General features: G+C 34.0%; 1 pseudogene; it reads right to left on the bottom strand.

Moving 5' to 3' along the window:
- Positions 1–18,087: 18,087 nt before the first annotated feature.
- On the bottom strand, positions 18,088–18,206 carry LOC118600775 (annotated as a pseudogene).
- Between the last annotated feature and the right edge of the window lie 3,509 nt (positions 18,207–21,715).

The following is a 21,715-nucleotide window of genomic DNA, read 5'->3' as shown; positions in this document are numbered from 1 at the left end:
ACAGACAATAACCAGGTAGACAATACGATTGAGAAGGAGGTCCCATTTACAATACCAATCAGAACATAAAATTCCTAACACTGAATTAAAAGTTGGATTAGGATACTCAACATCCTAAATATGTCAATCTCCTTAAATTTATTGGTAAATTGAATGAGATCTGAATAAATATGTCAATAGGGTTTTTTCCTAGGCCTACACAAGCTGTTTGAAATTTGTATATGAATAATTAAATGAGCAAGAATAGCCAATATCTTTTGAAAAAGAAAAGGAATGGGGGGTAGTCCTATTAGATATGAAAATATATTATAAAACTTCAATAATTTAAAATGTGGTTTTGGCATATGAATAGACAGACCAATGTTAACTTGTGCCATTGCCTCACCTCACAAAGTCTAGAAATAAAACCAAAGAAATATAAGAATTTAGTGTATTACAAAGACAACATCTCATATCAATGGTAAAAGATAAATGGTTTGCACAAATAGGGAGATATTTGGAAAAAATAAAGTTGGGTCCATACTTCACATTACATTAAAAGACACAAGTTTAAAAAACAAATCCAGCAAAAAATGGCATAGATGATAGAGGCTCTGTTCATCCCTCAGGCAACCAAAGCAAAGTTGTGACAGAAAGGAGAAGCAGCAAGGAAAAATTGCCTGGAATCTAGATGAACAAGCCATACAAGTAGGGAGAAATCTAAGAAATCACCCTGCAATGGCAGAAGGTAGGACAGGGCAAGAATACAGGGCTGCCCAGTCTCCAGTAGCTGAGTGAGGCGGAGGCTGCGGCGGCAGCAGCAGCAGCAGCAGCAGCAGAAGTCTCTTAAAGGGGCCATGTCTATGAGTGGATTTTCACTGCGATGGACCTGCTCGCTCTGAGCACCAATGCCAATTCAGCTGTATGCAGGGGCACCAAGGACTTTCAGGGAGTGAGGGCCCAAGCAAGACTCGCTCTGTGTAGAAGTGCCAGCAGTATCCATTGTTCTCTATTGAGCCCTCCCCTCTCCCAGTGGATGGATATAGTGGCGCCATAGCCCAGACGTCATCAAACTGGATAACAGAGGTCACGCAGCCCAGAGGATTCCCTGAAACCCCACCAGCCCAACTAACGGCACCACCCAAGCCACATCCAAGTATGTCCTCGCTTAGTCAGGTTCCCCTCGCTGAGTAACACTTAGACTCACACTGGACGCAGCTGGCTTTGGTTTCTGGTGCGGCCTTTTGAGGCAACTATAAGCACAGCATCTGTGATTGCTTGCTGAATCTTACCAGGTAGCTCCGGAGGGGCAGAGGCTTGGGCTAAATTTGGCCTTCAGCAGAATCCCTCTCAGGACTGTGCCACTGGACACCTACTTCACAAATCCACACCAATATGACCGGGAGACTTAGCTGCTTTGCTTAGTACATAAAAACAGATACAGAAAGGCAGCCAAAATGGGAAGACAAAGAAGCAGAAACCATATGAGCGAACGGAACAGAAATCCAGATATAATGGAGTCAAGTAATCTAATAGATGCAGAATTCAAAACACTGATTATAAAGATGCTCAACGAACTTTTGATTAAATTCAGTGAGAATGTCAACAAAGAAAAAAAACATAAAAATGGAAATGGAAATTATAAAAGAGAACCAGGCTAAAATGAAGAGCACATTATCTGAGATAAGAAGTATATTAAATGGAATAAACAAAAGAATAAACAAAGTGAATAAAGAAGAGGAACAAATGCCCTATGTAGAGGACGGGACAGCCAAGGACATGCAAACAGAATGGCAAGAGGTAAGATGTCAAGACTATAAAAATAATTTAAGGAGCATATGGGACACTATTAAGGGTCCCAATATCCGTCTGATTGGCATAACTGAAGAAAATTAAGATGTTGAACAGCTTTTTAAAGAAATAATGATGGAAAACTTCCCTAACCTGTTGAAGGAAATGGACATAAAACCCCAGGAAGTTCAGAGAATTTCGAAAGTCAGGAATCCAAAGAGGCCCACACCAAGACACATCATAATTAAAATGCCAAAGGTTAAATACAAAGAGAAAAATAGATAGTTACTTATATGGGAACACCCATAAGAAGGGCTTGACAAAAAAATATTTAACAGGATGAAGACCTAGGATTTACAACCAAGAATAATTTATCCAGCAAAGCTATCATTTAGCGTCAAAGGACAAATAAAGAGCTTCTCAGACAAAAATAAGCTAAAGGAATTTATCACCACCAAGCCAGTATTACAGGAAATGTTGGACGCACCTATTTAAGAGGAAAAGACACGTATCAAAAACAGGAGTAAAGAATGGTAACAACTATATACCTATCAATAAGTACCTTAAATAGAAAAGAATTAAGTGCTCCAACCAAAAGAAAGAGTGGCTGAAAGGATAAGAAAATAAAACTTCTAATATGATAAAGAAGGGGATGGAAAAAGATATTGCTTTAATGGACTTGGAAGGTATTTAAGTCAGACAGAGAGAGATAAGTACTATATGATTTCACTTATATGCTGAATCTAAGGAATAAAAAGAAGAAACTAATCAAAAACAGACTCATAAATATAGTGCACAATTTGGTGATGGATAGAGGGAAGGGGGGTTTGGGGGCTGGGAGAATGGGGTGAAGGGTTAAAGAAGTACAAATAAGTAACTGATGGATGGTCACGAGGATGGGGAGCACAGCAAAGGGAATGCAATTAGCATAAATATGTTGGCTAGGTGGAGGGTCAAGGGAGGGAGGGAGCAACTAGGGGGATCATTGTACCAACTATATAGATGTCTAACCAATGTACTGTATACTTGAAACTAATTAAAATAAATAAATTAAAAAAGAGAATCCATAAATGTCTTAGAAAACAAAATAGATGAGTTATTTTTGACTTTGGAGTTCTACTAAAACTTAAAATTTAAATGCCAGGAAAAAAAAAGAGTTTTGAAAATTTGATTATAGTCTTTTCCCAAAACTTTTAGAAATCTTCTACATGGCCTAAATAAATAAATAAATAAATAAATGAGAGGGGAGTGAGAGAGAGAGATGGAAGTAAAGTCAAAAGATAAGACAAACTTGGGAAAAAATTATTTTCAGCTCATCATAGGTAAAGGATTAATTTTGCTAGTATATAAAGAACTAGAAACTAAGAAAAAAGATCAAGTACTGATAGAAAAATATTTATTTCCAGACTGTTTACAGAAAAAAATAAATCATTCTTACACAAAAGATATTCAACCTGAGTCATATAGAGTAATGCAAATTAAAATAAGATAATTTATAGAAATTTACTTTTTAAAATATTACATCATAAATTTTAGAACAATAAATTACACACAAAGCTACTCTAGTATTATTTCTTGAGAACAATAGGTGAATAAATATTAAGCCCACCAATTTGTTCAATAGTTCTACACGGTTTTGAAATTCAAAGATTAATTTTTAATTTTCTTACATGTAAACAATTGCATTTTCTTGTAAGCCTTACATAAAATAAAATAATGAGCTTTGAATATTCTTACTGTGTTTATAGTAGATGCCTTCCTAATTCAGTTGTTACAATTTACATTTAATATAAAACATGGAATACAAACACAATAAATGCGTGAGAATGGTAAGGATATATAGGTAAAACAGTCACTCTTACTGGTAGAGAGTACAAACTGGTGCTTTTCAGGAAGATACCTTTTGATATGCATTAAAAAGCTACAAAACTGTTTACACCTTAGACTTCCACTATTAAGAATCTATTCTAAAGGAATAGATTGGTGGAGAGTATAAACTGGTGCTTTTCAGGAAGATACCTTTCGATATGCATTAAAAAGCTACAAAACTGTTTACACCTTGGACTTCCACTATTAAGAATCTATTCTAAAGGAATAACCATATATGCAAATAAAGATTTATGTATTAAAAACATACAAGAATGTTGATCCCATCAATGTTTACAGAGTGAAAAATCAGACACAGTCTAAATGTCCCGCACTTAAGGAATGGTTATATATACCACAGCAAATCTGTAAGAAGAAAATACACTAAAATCTTTAAAAAGAGTATTTTTAAAGAATATTTAAGGTTATGGGGAAAACTTCAGTGGGAAAAATGGACAAAAAAATTGATTAGAGGAATTTTCTTCTTGTAAAAATAGTTCAGCTAATAAATGAAAAGGGAATTATAGAATTAAGACATTACCATTTTACAACACTTAGGAAGCAAATGGATCTAGGCAATAATCATCTATAGTTGCTAAATCACAGACCATAAAACAGACATTATATACCTTATTATGAAAGTCCAAAATACTACCTCTTAAAAAGTCTTGCTGAAAAATTCAAAACCAAATCTGATCAAGTCTAGATCTCATACCAGTTTATGAAAATTAAGGGCAGAGGAGCTAGTAACTGCACCATAGCAATGCAATCAGCCCAATCTGGATGCAGGAACTTCAACCGAACAACTTGGTTCCTTTTAAAGAACCAATAAAAATAGACTGAGTATGAAGCTATAGATTAAGAGAATCTTAAACCATGCAACAACCAATTGCAATATATGGATTTTCCAAGGATCCTGATTCACACAAAGAAATCGTAAATTTTATATGCATGTATGTGTGTGTATATATACACAGCAGTCAGGCAAATATGAATACTTGATAATTGATAATATTAAAGAAAAATGAATAGTGATAAAGAAATTGCAATTATTTTTCAAAAGAATGTCCATGTTTTAGAAAAACATACTGAATCACTGATGTTTGAAATGATATGGAAATCCCTGTTCTACCACTTTTTGCCATGTGACTCTGGAAACCTTACTTAATCTCTCGAGGTCCTAGGTGTCTCATCTATAAATAAGAACTATTAGAAAGACCAAATTTCTGAGACACAAAGGAAATATTAGTTTTAAATATTAGTTAATGTACTGTTATTTCTTAGTTTTACCTGAAATTACCATTGCATTTACAAGTAAGCTTCTGACAAATTTACTTTATCTCCAACAAATGAACCTATTGGAGGTTCTCAGAGTTTGATTTGTTATACAAGAGTCAAATTTGGATATTATCCTTAAGGATATTTACAATATATATTTTTAAATTTTCTATATAGCAATTGCAAAATAGTTTAATTTAAAATTTTCTTATCTGTTCATTTCAAAACATTTAAATAGTTTTTGAAACTTGCCTCCCAACTAATCGATTTCATTGCAGGTATTTAAAAAATATTTTATTAATTTTAAGTTTGAGTTTAAATATTTTATTAATTTTATCTTCACCTAATTTTTAGAACCATTTTAAAGATATGGTCTTCCTTTTCATCATTACAGGTCATTCTATCTGGAAGATAGAAAGATATTTGTGTTGCTATAAATTTGATTCGGTAAAATTAACAAATGGAAATCTTTTTTCTGTTCTAGGAGAGAAAAGCTCTCTGTAAATATTATTTCACAATACCTCAATGAATTATTGAAGTGAGCAGCAACTGTGTTGATGTTTTGAAAGAAAACTGAGCTCAGTGACGAGGAGGTCTTTTTTCGGAAAATGCTGGTAATTTGTGCCATTACCTCGATTACTTTACTAAAGGTCTGATTACTGTAAGGTCTGATTCTTAACCTCTGAAGTTTTAAAGGCTTGCTTGGGCAGGCTTAGAATAAGCTAGCATTAACCAAGCTTAAAGAGGCTAGTGCATAAAGGCTAAGTGTGAATGTTTGGATTGATAATAAAAATATACCCACTACAGAGAACAGAAAACTAAAGTTAATGAGCCTATCGCATTCTCTCGTAATGGGCACACCTCCATGGGAAGAAAGAAAAATTATGACTACAAGGTTCAATAGTGGACATGGAAATGGAACAAAAGGACTAAGTCAAATAACCTGAATGAGTATTTATAAGAGACCTGATGCACCTGCTTTCAAAACTGGATTCGATTTGCCACTGAGAAAGTGATCTAAAGTTTTCCAAGTAAGTTTCTTCTTCTAAGCAATGCTAAGTGAGCACAGCCAAAATTTTCTTCAGGGATTTCCTTTTTCTTTTGTTTAAAAAACTAATCAATTCCTCTTCTGATGGACACATTCTTTAGCTATAAAAATAAATTCAATTTTAGCTTCAGTCATGCAGTCCTAGAAGCTTTTCTTTTCAACTGACATATTCCTCCTTGAAACCAGTATAAATTGTACTTAAAATTCTAAAAAATAGAATTTTTCCCCCTTATGTATGATTTCTATTTGGGCCTTCCTATCATGGCCATCTCCACATACACAGAAATCTGCCCCTATAACATGATTGTCACTATTAATTATACAAAACCAGAATTGAGAATGAAAAGTTTCCTTTTGATGGCCAACAGATATGTGAAATGATGATCAACTTCACTAGCTGTTAGGAAAATGCAAATCAAAACTACAATGAGATACAACCTCACACCTGTTGGAGTGGCTATTATCGACAATAACAAGTATTGGAGAGGTTGTGGAAATATATGTAAATTGGTACAGCCATTATGAAAAATAGTATGGAGGTTCCTCAAAAAATTAAGAATAGGATTACCATATGACCCAGAAACCCCTCTTCTGGGTATCTACCCAGAAAAAATTTGAAAACATTTATCCATAAAGATATTTGCACCTCAGTGTTCATGGCAGCATTATTCACAGTAGCCAAGACATGGAAACAACCCAAAGTGTCCTTTGATAGATGACTGGATAAAGAAGGTGTGGTACATATATACAACTATTACTCAGCTATAAGAAGGGATGAAATACTGCCATTTGCAACAACATGAAAAAGTTGAAACAGAAAAAGTTGAGAACCACATAAGTTCACTCACATGTGGAATATAAAACTGAAAGCAACAAAGGCTCAAGACAAACAAGCAAAAACTCATAGACACAGACAGTAGTTTAGTGGTTATCAGAGGGAAGAGGGAGAAAGAGGTAACAGTAAAGGGGGTCAAATATGTGGTGATGGAAGAAGATTTGCCTTTGGGGGGTAAACACACAATGCAATATACAGCTTATATATTATAGAACTATACACTTGAAACCTATATAATTTTATTAACCAATGTTGTCCCAATAAATTTAATTTAAAAAGTTTCCTTTTGTATATTTAGGCAAACCAAATTGATTTTATTGTGAGACATAAGATTGTCTTAGAACTTCTGAGGCCTTGTAAGAACATCTTTATAAATTATTAATCTTAACACTTTTATTTATTTATCTAAATTGTAAATTTTGATTCTGCTTTCAGTGTGGACTTCAGATAATAGAAAATACAAATGCTCTCATTTGTCCTCACAGAATATATGAAAGGACAAAGATAATCTTCAAGCAAAACATTTTTGAGTTAAGTAAATCAACGCATACACACATTCACATACTCATAAATATATGCACATTTATATCAGTTGCAATCTAAAACTAGAAAAAATATTTCAAACTCATGTTTTTCATTTTTCATACTAGTTATTCTTTTTGTGCGAAATGATTACCTATTTATATTACATACGATTATATCACACACATATATCACATTATGTATGATTGCATATGTAATTACTAGGGACTAATAATTACAAATTAAGAAATCTACCTTGTCATTCAAATGGTTCACAGATATTTTCTATTTATACAGCAGCTACTTTCTTTGTAAAGCAATAAATTAAATGTTTGGAGTTGAGAGACCTAAGAATATTGTCACTCTGCCCTAACACGAGGATTATTCTTCAGTCCTCCTTCCTCCTTTGGAATCATCTCCATGACCCAGAACAGAAAATTATACCTAAACATTCAAAGTTTAAAAAATAACCAGGAAGTTTAGGAAAAGCAAAGGCACAAGTGCCAAATTTATAAGATCATATATTCAGGCTAATTTTTTTTATTTGTGCATAAGAGTGAAGTGGATCACATAAACTATATTACATATTAAATAGGACATAAAATACGGTAACAGCATATATATATAGTTACAGTATATATATATGTATGTATACACACACATACATATAGTAGCTCTCTCTACATAAACTATATCTGAAGAAGTTGTATGTAATGAGTGAGACAGCAGTGTCGGAGGCAGGTAAAATTCCCTGCACCACAATTTGAAGGTAATGTGACTTTATTTCTGCACTTCAGTTTCTTCTCATCTATACAATTTGAGTGATATTAGTACTTATCAGATCATTGTGTGGATGTGGCAGGGGGGGGCAGGGAGAGGAGGAGAGGGGGAGAGAGAGAGAGAGAGAGGAAATTGGGTATAGTCCATGTCATAAAAGAGGCAAAACTTTACCTCTACTCATCTCAGGTTTTAACTTGGGACTCTAAGAAAAATATTAACAAGAGAAAAACATTTTGTTAATGTGTTGTTCCTAGACAAAAAATAACTCAAAATGGCAGCTTAGAATTCTGGCTTATATAGCATTCTTAACAAAGCACAATTAATGTGTAGGGAAATGATAGGACAAAGAAAAGGAACTTTATGCTTCCAAGGTCTGCAAACTATGGGAAGGTAAATATATGGGAGGAAACCAATAGAGTAAGATTTGTTTGCAGATTTGTCTGGTGGCATCTCTGGGCTGATCGGAATGTCTTCTTTCCTCCTGTATAGAAAGACTACCTTTCACAGTAGAGTTCTATCTCCCGCTTCCAGAAAGAAAAAGGAAGGTCACAGTGTCTTTGCAACTGTTGTTTCTTAAGTTCCTTTTTGTGTAACTATATGAGGTGATGAATGTTAACTAAATTTATTATTAATCATTTCAAAAAATACAGTATGCCAAGTCATTATCCTGTACACCTTAAACTTAGCATTATATGTCAATTATATCTCAATTAAACTGGAAGGAAAAAAATAACCAATGGCTCAAGTGGCATATTTTGGGTGGCATATTCTGATTTCCTTCACTGTTGTGTAATATGCCAACATCAAATGGTGGCAAGGAAGTGGAGTATCTTTTTTTTATCTTTTATTTTTACTTATTATTATGGTGACATTGGTTAACAAAATCCAATAAGTTTCAAGTGTACAATTTAACAGTAAGGCATATATATATTGTATTGTATGTCCACCACCCACGGTGGAGTATCTTATAGTTTGCTGGTAGGACTATAAATGGTATGCCCACTTTTGAAAACTATTCTTCAGTTTCTAATCAAGTTTAATATATATTTAACATTTGACCCAGCAATTCTACTCCTGGGTATTTACACAAGAGAAATTATGAGACATTTTGTTCAAGAATGCTCATAGCAGCTTTATTCATAACTGGAAACAACCCAAATGTCCACCAATAGGAAAATGAATAAACAAATTGTTATATGTTCATATAACATAAAGGAATGAATTGAAACAACAACATGGATAAATCTCACAGACATTATTTCAACCAAAGGAAGTCAGATACTAAAGACTATATACTGCATTGTTCCATTTACATGAATTAAAGAACAAGCAGAACTAAATTTTAGAGACTGAACAGTGGTTACCTCTCACAGGACAGGAAGGATTGACTTGAAAGGGGTCTAGGAGACCTTCTAGGGTGGCTGAAAATGTCTGTACCTTGACTAGGATATAGGTTATACAGGGACATTTATCAAAATTCATCAAATCATTCTCTTACGATCTGTGCATTTCACTGTTTTAAAAGCTAAAAAGAGTTCTATCTGTATGGATTAAACAGCTACTTCATTTCCTTAATTAAAAAAATACTTATTTAACATTTATTAATCATTTACTTTATGCCAAGCAGTTTCACATACACCTTGTTACAAGCACCCTCATTTAATCTTATAATGAATCTATGATTAGATATTATTATTATTACTATACAGCAATATATTATGTATTGCTAGGAAAGGTTAAATAGCCTAGCCAAGGTCACACAATTAGTAAGAGATGTCGCTGTGGTTTGAGGCCTCATCACTTACAATGTTACCCTCTCTTCCTTGCTTTAGACTGAGTTTACAATTCAATTCCACGATCAGAAGAAATCATGTTAATTGAAGTTCACTGTCAGGTGTACTCAAATTTTTTTTTTTTAATTTTGACATAATTTCAGACTTCTGACCTACAGAACCATGAGATAATACATAGGTATTATTTTAAGCCACTACATTTGTGATAATTGATTACAGCAGCAATATAAAAGTATTACAGACATCTTCAAACTGGGCATGAGCACTGCCGAAGCACTTCACTATTTTAAAGGATGATACGGTAGTCCCCTAACACCTAGTGACATGCAATACCCACATTAGATGTTACATATACTTTTCAAAAAATGAAAATAATGTTTTACTAAAGGATCTTTTGGAGGCCAGGAGCAGAAAGCCACTCAAGCAACCCAAATTAAAGGGAATTTTTTTGTAAGAATAGAAGAAGAAATCTCATTGTCCACAAAGATAAAAACCTAGTCATTCTGCAATGGAACAGTTCCTTCAGACTTTTAAGAGAGAACAGAGTGAGAATAAACGTAAAAATAGATAACGCCAACAAATTAGTTAAAATTAAATGCTTCATTTTCATCCACACTGTACATTCATGGCTCACTTGATAAAGCCCTCTATGTCTGGTTATGTATAAGCTATGTAATTTAGGATTTTAAAAAAATCCCTAGAATAGTGACACTGGTGGGAAATAGAGGAAGAAGGGTACAGAGTGGTACTTTGGATATATGTGGAATTTGCAGATATTCATGATGGACTGGGAATAGTGGTGAGAGAGAAGTCAGAACTACATGTGGTTCCCAGGAGTGGAGGTCCTCTATAAGCTACAGGAGGACAAATATAGAATTTTTATTTTCCTTATTATATCTACAATGTTCAGCACATAGTAGGTACTCAGTAAAAATATCTGTTGTTCAATGATAGGAAAGCACTGAATATTTTTTTTAGCAGGGCAATGACATGGTCAGATTTGGGATTCAGATAACTAGCATTGACAGCAGTGTGGAGGATGAAGAAGGCTGAGAGGATGTGGCAGACAGAGCTGTCTATCAAAACCCAGTCTCCTTCTATTCCTGAGCATATACCTGGACTACATTTCTCAGCCTCTCTTAAGTTAGGTATGGCATGTAAGTATGTTCTATCCAAAGGAATGTTGGATGGAAGTGATGCCTACCTCTCCTACATCAGCACCTTCAGAGCAGGCTGAATCTTTTCTGACTTTCTCTTTCTACCAGCTTAAATATGGACATGATGACTCTGCCTCAATTGTACAAATAAGGAAAATGTCCTAGCAGATGGCAGAGACAAAGGGTGGAAGGAGTTTGGACCTCTAAATTACTATATGAAGGAGAGTCACCTGCTGACTTGGAAGCCTACGCTGAAATGAGATCAGAAATAAACTTATTGTTCTTTAAGCTACTGAATTTTGGCAGTCTATTGTTTTCCTTTAACGCAGCCATCTTTGCTAATGCAGGATGGGAGTCAGAGAGCGACCCTAGAAATAGGACTATTTTGATAACTTAGGTAAGAGATAATGAATATCTGTGACAGGTTCAGGGAGTAGGTGAAGAAAATATATGGAGATATTTATAAAATACACTCGACATGATTGCTTCATCTTCAAATGTCTTCAAATGCTGACATTTCTTTAGCCCACTACTGGGCTTTGAGTAAGGAGACTTCTATTCCCACAAGTTAACTAAAATTTTTCAAAAATTATTAGAGACATACCCACATACAATTAATTTCTAGGGAAGAAAAAAAGAATAGGAATAGGAATACAATTCTAGAGACATTGGAGAAACTTGATAAACAAACAAGAGACATTAGTGATAAGGAATAGACCCAACTATTGAAATAATAATAATAATAATAATAATAGACAAAAGAATGCAAGTCCTATGTAATGATTTAAAATAGAGAAAGGCGTGGAAGGCTCTCAACATTTTTTTTTTTGTTTTGAGTCAGGGTACACTGGACATTTTAAAATATTTCTAAAAGATTATTCCCTGCTTCTCCTCCACCCTAAATAGAATTGTAGGCTATTTATAATGCCCCAAATTTAAAAACAACCTAACTGCTCAGCAATAGGAGCTTGGTTAAATTGATTATAGTAAATTCGTACAAGGAAATATTCTGCAGTGATTTCAAATTATAATGTATATACTACTTATTAAAATGAAAAGTTAAGAGTGATATTAAAATCTTTAAAAGTTAAAACACATTTAGTATAGAATGTTTCCATTCACTTTTATAAATATGTAGAAAACGGTCTGGATAAAATTTCACAAAAATGTTAGGGGTAGTTATCTATGCTTGTATGATTAAAGGTGATTTTCTTTTCTTCATTTTTGTTTAGATAATTTCTAGTTTTCTAAATTAACAGGTACTGTTTGAGAAATTAAAATTGAAAATAAAAAGATGCTTGATATTGCTAATCAGTAGGAAAGTGAAAATCGAAACCACAATGAGATACCACTTCACACTGATTAAGATGGCTACTATCTAAAAACACCAGAAAATATCAAATGTTAGTGAGGATGTGGTGAAATTAGAACCCTTGTGCACTTTAGGTGAGAATGTAAAATGGTACAGCCACAGTTCGATAGTTCCTTAAAAATTAAAAATAGAATTACCATATGATTCAGCAATTCTACTTCTGGATAAATATCTAAAAGAACTGAAAGCAAGGTCTTGAGAGATATTTACATATTCATGTTCATAACAGCATTCCTCACAATAGCCAAAAGGTTTCAGAAGCAACCTATGTTCATTAATGGATGAATGATTAAACAAAATGAGATATATAAATAGAATGGGATCTTATTTAGCCTTAAGAAAAAGGAAGAAATTCTGACATATGCTACAACATGGATGAATCTTAAGGCCATTATGTTAATTGAAATGAAAGTCATGAAAAAACAAATGTATGATTCCACTCATATGCGGTAACTAGAGTAGTCAGATTCATAAAGACAGAAGGTAGAATGGTGATTACCAGGGGTAGGGAAAGGAGGGAATCAAGTTGTTTAATGAACACAGAGTTTTAGTTTTACAAGATGAAAATTACTCTCAGGATTGGTTGAGAATAATCATAACAATGTGAATGTACTTAACACTACTGAACTGAACACTTAAAAATGGTTAAGTGGTAAATTTTATGTTTGTATGTTTTACTAAATTTAAAAAATATTATAATTGAAAATAAACACAATTAAAGAAATTCTTGAAAGGAAAGTAGTATATGAGAAAATGGCTCACAATTACCATTTCAGAAAATCTCCCCTGACCAAGCCAGCTCTGCTGTGATCACTCTTATGTGACTTATCTATTTATTTTGTATCTAATTACTTTGATCTCTTGGATAAAGAACTTTGATTTTTTTATGTTTTTCATGAATTTAGATTATAAGCCCCTTCTGAATATACATACTTTTCTACTTTCTTCTCTTCTCTGTAAATAGTAAACAATTATATTTTGGAACTAAGCAAATTTTGAAAACTCAAAGTTTTCATTGTGAAGTACTAGTGAGAATGTTTAAAAAGAAAAACTACTGAACACACAAACTACAAGTTTTGGACTTTCACATTCTCTAGTCTAAAGCATTCTTCTCAGGTCTGGTTGTAATTCAAGATCACAGTAATACAAAAGATGTAATTCAAAAATAAATTCTGAACTATATTTTCTTTTCTTTCTCTATATAATCAACTAGTGTGAATTTAATAAAATTACATTGAAATGTTGTTGGAGAAAGGGTTTAAATCCCTGTTTTACATCTGCAATTTGCCTGAGGATTGGTTGAAACAGTTGCCTGCCCTATTACTCTACAGTTCACTTCCCCTCCTTTCTGAGGTATTATGTTGTGTTCGCTTCAGTGTGGGTCATCCAGGAAGATTGAAAGACTGAATGGTAATCATATGTGTATTCAATGCCTGCTGAAAATTTTTCTTCTTTAAATCAAACAAAAATATAACACATTTACTAAAGAAAATTCAATATACTAGAGAGAAGAAGAAAGGAATTAAATTGACATTTGCCAAGAGTATACTTTATGCCAAACTCTCTGGGACAGTCTACTTTAATATCAAGAGTTATTTGTTACATAATTCTTCAGATTGTAGTGTTTGTTTCCTTGTTCGGCGTAGGAAAAATGATCTATTCATTATATGTGTATTAAGAGAAATTAACTTTAAATTTACTCATTACTATTGGAATATGGAACTAGCTACTATGACTTTACAGATCTTGTTATAATTAACTCAGTCAACATAAAAGACTAGGATATCTTCAGTTAATAAAAAAAAGCATTTATACTCCTTTTTTAAATCAATTATGGTGCATGTAAAAATGAATGGTGATTATAGGAGATATATTTTTAAAACACATAAAACTAGTTTTTCCATGACTATTTCTTGAACCCACAACACTCTTCAGCACAATAAACTTAGCTATTAACTTTTATTTAAAATTTGTTTAATTATTTTATCATAGAATTTTTATAGCAAGTATGTTAATAAAGTGGGAATATTGCCTTTCAATGAAATTCGTGTATCAATTAGGTGTTATTTGGGGTATACTAGTGCAAATGTAGCCTTTTTTTTTTTTGGTTACAATTAGATATTCACCATAATGGGATTTAAAATGTAGCTTGAAAAAAAAAATCACTGTTAAATGCAAAAACTATTTGCGTAATGATTTTCTAGTACCTTCCTCCTCAGACCGATAATAGCCACATTAGCACTTGTCTAAGATAGCAGCATCCCAAATTCTTTCTGGTTTCTCTCAGGAATAACAATGTGTCATTTTTCATCTAAAAACCCATTAACCCAACTATATTACAGCATTTTTGCATTATCATCATTTCAAGCCATTTGCACACTGTACAAACATTTACAAAAGACACAGTAACCATTTTAAATCATGGTTATGAACCCCAAGCAGAAATATATATCTCAAAATGGACTCCTCACGATTACCTGGGCCCAGATTCATATCCAGAGTTCAGCAACCATTGCTGACAGAGGCCTCTCACATACTCTGAGTTTCAGCAACAGCACCAGACTGAGATTTCAGCCTCCTGCATTAAGCCTTGCCTGTTTCTGTCTTCTGGGTCAACCACAGCAGGGAAGCCCTGGTTTTGTCTTTCCACTAGTGGACTGAGACCTGCCCCATCCAATCAAAACAACACGACTTGTATCCTCATTTGCATATCTATACAGACCAAGCAGAACTGCACAATTTGGAAAACTCATTTGTGTTAAACAGACCAAATTAAGAACTTGGGTGGGAACTTTATAAAACACTGAGTCTTCTTTTATCTCAGTGTAGCACAATTTAAGTTGCTACCTGAATTTATGTCTCCCAGTCTATAACTATTTATGTTCAAATAAATGCTTTTAATTTTTTACTACAGTCTAAAATTAACTTTGTTTACATTCTTTTGGTCTTCATAAGGCATTCATATGTGGTATATTTACCGATACCTGACATTAAGGCATTTAGAAAATATTTTTTGATGAATAGACATTGTTTAAATGGCAGTCAAAAAGAGTGAATCATATAAATCAACATGTAAATAACTTCCAAAGGTGAAAAAAAACCTCATTTAAAAAGTTCTTTCTTCTAATCAATATTTCTAAGAACTGCAATCTCTAATTCTAAATTGCTTTCAATTTGACTTGCTCCTTCACTGCTTTCCCTAAGGTCATAAGCACTTGTAGCTAGCAGAAGGAATCAAATTCCCTAACCTTAACCTGACTGACCATAGATAATTAAGTCATCAAGAGCCTTATTAAATTGATTGTTCATATAAAAGTTTAAGTCGCTGCATTTCATGGCATAGAAATGATAATTCTAGAGTATAAAGATTTTTTTCTTAAATTAGCATGAGTAACCAATTATCTGATTTAAAAAAAAAAACATTCTAAGAATCACTCACTGACGATGACTTTACTCCTTTCAAATCATTCAATGAAAATAATAAGAGCTTATAGTCAATTTAATTCTCAAAAATTCTATGAGAAAGCTACTATTATTGTAGTTTCCCAGACTCAGAAACCAAAAGTAAGTAAATTGTTCAAGGTCACATAATTTATAAATGGAGGAGCCAAAATTCATCCGAGGCCATTTGTCTTTGTGCTTGTGCTTTTAACCACTACAGCACAGTGTCTTTCAAATATCATATACTTATTTACTTTGAAATGGAATTACTGAGGAATTTACCACATTATGTTTGGCACCAAAAATATGACTGAAATGTAATAATGTTAAGAGAATTTGTTTTAACAGCAAACGAAACTAAAATTATCCATCACCATCTCCTTGGTATTATCTCTTGCCTAAAGCAAACATCTCATATCAAACAGCACTCTTTCATACTAAGCCCAGGTTAGGCTTCAGAATCTTTCCCTATGCAATACACTTGACAGTTGGCATACAAGAGGAAATTTGTACACTAGACCTACCAATATACTAAAACATGCAGTTTAATATAGCAAGTATGTGTGTATGTTATGTTCCAGTCTTTTTCCTTCTTTTCACAACGTATCTTAGAGAGAACTTACCAGGCCAAAGCAAGTTGAGAGGTCACTGCTTCCATTACTGACAACCCCATTTCATTGTATAATTGTTGGAGTCAAGTTCTCTGGAAGCAGAGCCTGAAATAGGAAACAGTATGCATGCAGCTTACTGAGAGAGTGCTTCCAGGGGAAAGGGAACAAGGAAAGCAGGCTAAAGCAGAAGCAACTGAGAAAGAATGTTGCCTCTACCTGATCACACTGTGGAAGCAGGAGCAAAAATTGCCACCCAGAGTTGGCCCCACCTGAGGCAAAGGAGCAGCTTTTTATACAACTGCATCGGGTCAATCATTGGCTGTGGGGTACACCTTGGGGTGGAAGGTAATCACCCTAATGAGGCAGCTCCCATTGGGCCAAAAGCAATCCTTTGGAGAAGGGTGCATCTGTGAGCCTTAGCAGCTAACAGTCAGGAGCAGGGAATGAGTGTGCTGGCACAGAAACACTTAATTTTATAAACGGAATTATATTTTACGTACTTTTTACAAATTGCTGTTTTCATTTAATATGTACTACAAGAGACCTTGCTGCATAACACACATATTCATTAATTTTAAATACACAATTTTTTACATTTTAATGTGAACACCTCTTAAAACTGACTTTACATATGTATCAAATCCTGAGAATGAGTTTGAGGGTGAGGGGCTTGGTAGAAAATCCCAGAAAGTATAACAGAGGGACACTTTGAAGAAATTTACATTTCAGCAGGCACACAATACAACTTGATGAGAAAAAGCTCATCACTGTTGATTCTGACTCAAAACTGATGCAGAGTCAGACTCTCAAGATGAAGTTGTTTTAAGAATTCTTTAACCTATTTATTTTCTTTATATTTTCTTTTCTAAAAGTGCATAAAGTGTCAAATAAGTCAAAATGATTTATTTTACTAAATATAAATTCTACGTAATAAGAAAGCATTGTGTCATGATTTGATTGTAAGCATTTTTTTTTTATTGACAAACAAAATGATGAGTCTTACAACTGGTGTCATATTAGAGTTAATATAATATTTTATTACATGGTATGTTAATGTTATAGCTTTTTCATATTTATCAATATTAATGCCCTAATAAACTCTCTTATACTTGCCTTTCGGTGTGCGTGTATAAGTATTACTCTAGAATAGATACATAGGAGAGGAATTTCTAGGTTGAAAGGATTACACAGTTGAAATACAACTAACAGATAATGTCCTCTAAAAAGGTTATATCAATTTAAGTGGACACTAATAATGAATGTATCAGAGTATCCATTTTGTCATATAATAGGTGCTTTTTTATTAATACATTTTTTTGCTAATCCGAATCTGAAAAATGTTATCTCATTTAGTTTGCTTGTCTTTTAATTTTGCTTATGATTTTATGCAGAAGACAATTTTTACATAGTTAATTGCCATTCTTTTGTATTTGCATAAGGCATTCATCAAGATTCTAAACAAAGTTCTTATATTTGCTTTTAGTACTTGTATAATTTCTTATGGTTAAGCTCCGTGATCTATCTGGAATTTATTTTCATCTTAGTGTATGGTGAGGATTTGATTTCTTTTCAAATGGATAGATAGCTGTTTCTTTCTTTTTTTTTTTTCTTTTACACCTTCAGTATCTGGTCTTCCTATGTGGTCTCCCTTCCAAGTACTAACCAGCCCCAACCCTGCTTAGCTTCTGAGATCAGACGGGATCAGGCCTGTTTAGGGTAGCATGGGTGTAGATGATAGCTGTTTCCATACTCTTTATGGACTTGTATATTCTTTCCCCTTAATATTCTTACTTTTACTACTAATATTCCTACTTTTTACTTGAACTCTATTTTGTTCCTTTGTTATAATTGTCTGTTTCTCTATAGTACATATCCTTATAGACTGTTTTAATCTCTGATAGAGCAAACCCCAGAAATTTATTCTTTGCGAAAATCTCTGGACAATTCTTGAGCAATTCTTCTGAAACTTTCTGCTTTCCTTTCACTGTGTTCTATCACTAGTAGTCAGTCATTTCACCTGATTAGTTCTATTTCTAGAATCAAAACAGAACTGAGACAAGGAGAGAGGGGAAAAATTGTACATGATGTACTATAATATAGACTTAATTACTTAATGAAAAAAACCTGTAACAGGATTACCTAAATCTTTGGTAGTGACAAATACAGGAAAAGAAGTGTTTCTTCAGAGAGAAGGTAGGAGGAAGTCTTTAGAGAGGTGAGTTGAGAGCACTAATTAGTTGTATATGACCTCAGGGAAGTCACTTAATCTCTCTGGGGATGATTCCATTTTGCAGATTTTCTTGTATGTTAAATAACAGTGTTACCTAACCGAAGAGAGTCTGCCCACTGGGGTACAGCAGAGCCAAACACTAAACATTGAGTTTAGCAGTGGAGAAATTAAGGTAGTTTATTGGCAGGGCGCCAAGCCAGGAGACCTGTGAACTAGCACTCAAAATCTGAACTCCTGGATGGTTTTTAATCAAGGGGTTTTAGAGGTAAAGATGGAAGTTTAGGGGTTAGGGATCACTGGAGAAGCTGTTTGGTTAGTTCTTGAGCAAGCTTCGGCAGTTTTCCTTAGTCTGATTAAATTCCTGATGTTATCTAACTGGGTTAAAGAACTAAGATTATGCAAAACCATTCATAATTATGGATCCATGAATTTATCTTTAAAGAAAAAGCAGAAACTAAATATCTTGTGACCTTTGTTTTTGTTTAAGCTTCATTGTTTTATGCTTAACTAACTATATTTTTCTACTCTCTCAAGCTAAGTGTACTTTTAAATAGTTTTCTCCTGGAACTTGCTCTACAGGGAGTCCTTCAGGACATGACTAACATACTTTATTAACCTTTGAAACATTTATTTAAAGCCTATACCTACATCTCTAGACTCTATGATCTAATATCAAAATGTTTACTGTTAACTGCCAGTTTCAGTAGTATTGAACTGAGTTCAGAGCATCATGCTATTAAAGTACAATGCAATAATTAATATTCCCAAATCATCCAGAAAAGATTTATTTCTATTCTATTTTGTTTCATAAGGGAAAGAAGTATATTGTGGGAAGGAACAAACTTTCCTCTACCCTCAAGTTTCTTCTGGCTAATAATCAAATGGATATGAGGCAGATTAGCAAGAAAAAATAACCAAATTTAATACATACATATGTATGGGAACCCCACATACATGAGAGAGCTAGAGACCCCATATGCAAGAGAGGTTCAAAGATAAAAACAGGGATTGAGGTATATGAGACATTCTGAGATAGGGATGAGGTGATGTACCTTGAAAGCTTCAAAGGGTCATTGCAGGATGATAAGAACAGACAATTAGTAAGTAGAAGTTTGCCCTGCCCTATAGACAGGTCAAAGGAAGTTATTTCTGGTTATTGCTTATGGGTAAGGCTTCTGATTGAAATTCTTCTAGGTAGTAAAAGGGAAGACCGGAAGTTTCTCTTAAGCCTGAGGCTAAAGTTGCCTTTCACTCAAAGTCTGCATACCACTGAGGCACACCTTGGAGTGGCTCCTTCTGAACCCATACAATATCAAACACCAATTTTTAAACAATAAATTATTATTGACGTATTGAATGCTGACTCTGTGCCAAGTAACGTCCTAGGCAATATGCTTTCATTGTGTCATTTAACTTACACTTTAATTAATTAATAATTTTTACAATTTGTATAATTAGATCAAATAGGAATGCTTTAAAATAACATTATATCTATATTCCATTTCATTATAATAATAATGTAGTATTATTGCCGGAAATTAGGAGAACATAGAAAATCATAAAGAAAAAATACTTCTGATACTCTGAGAGTGATCATTACCATGTGTGGAGCATTACCTGTTGAATCTCTTGTACACACACATTTGTGTTGTCCTTTTATAAAATTGAGATCAAAGTCAACATATTCTTTGTATCCTATTTCCATGTCATAAAAATATGATTGTTCGATAACCAAATAGCATTCAATTTTGTAAAAGATTAGAAAATTTCTTATTGTTGGCCATAAAAAAGTTTGGGACCATTGATGCACATTTAAGTTACAGGAAAAATTCTCTGGGGCAATGTCTCAATTAAGGTCCCTGGGGAAAACAGATGGCACATTTTAGAAGAGTAATTTGAAGATGGCTTAACACAAGATCTATTTACAAAGTTCCTTTAGTGCATAGGGATTAGGGAAACCACAAGTAGTAATGTAGTATGTGATCCTGTTGCTGCCCATTAGCCTATGGGCATGAGGAAAGAGGAGAGAGCAGTACTTAAATCTGAAACAAAGAAAACTTGGTGAAGACCCTTGCCTGATAGAAGCTGTAGTAAGAGCTTGGTTGAAGGAGCAGACAGCAAAAACAAAACTACCACATGATCCGGCAGCCCCAATTCTGGATATATACCCAAAGGAAAAAAAAAATCAGTACCTCAATGTTAGGTCAGCGGGGGAGGGCCAGCCAGATGCATACCTGGAGACTTCCCAGCCTGATATCGGAATCCAGACCTCCCAGCCTGACATTGGAATCCCGATGTCCAACTGATAAGGGCCCACCCTAAAGCCCTGGCGCCACTACCCCAACCCAGATGCTCAACTGACACTCCCATTCTATACCCTACCCCCATATAACCTTTTAAAAACTACGCCTTCCTGTCTCAGGGCGCAACTTCTCTGGCTCGGCTCCTCTCCTCTGCAGACCAGTGAAACTCGCCCGGGAGCCCTCTCGCAATAAAGGCTTGCTTTTAAAACTTCTCTCAGTGTGTCACACGTTTACCTTACATTCAAAGAGATATAGGCTACCCTTGTTCATTGCAGCATTATTCATTATCATCAAGATAACGAAGCAACCTAAAGGTCTGTTAATGAACGAATGGAAAAAGAAATGTCTAATATATACAAAAAAAAAAAATGTTGGAAATCCTTTTAATTGTGACAACATGGATGAAGTTGGAGGGCAGTATTCAACAGAAAGAGAAATACCATATGGTATCATTCATGTGTGGAACCTAAAAAAATAAAAAGAAAAGAAAGCCCATTTTACAGAATCAGAGAATAGAAAGGTGGTTGTTAAGAGCTGGGGGAGGGGAAAACGAGGAGGTGTAGGTAAAAGGGTGTAAACTTTCAGTTATAAGTTCTGAGGGTCTAATGTACAGCATGGTGACTCTAGTTAATAAGTTGTTGCATACTTGAAAGCTGCTGAGAGTAGATCTTAAGCTTTCTCACCACATATACACAAAAAGAGTTAACCA

This window comes from Rousettus aegyptiacus, unplaced genomic scaffold, assembly GCF_014176215.1.
Source record: "Rousettus aegyptiacus isolate mRouAeg1 unplaced genomic scaffold, mRouAeg1.p scaffold_m13_p_3, whole genome shotgun sequence".
Lineage (NCBI taxonomy): Eukaryota > Metazoa > Chordata > Mammalia > Chiroptera > Pteropodidae > Rousettus > Rousettus aegyptiacus.
The sequence above is the reverse complement of the archived record's forward strand: the minus strand, read 5'-3'. Positions and strand labels throughout refer to the sequence as shown.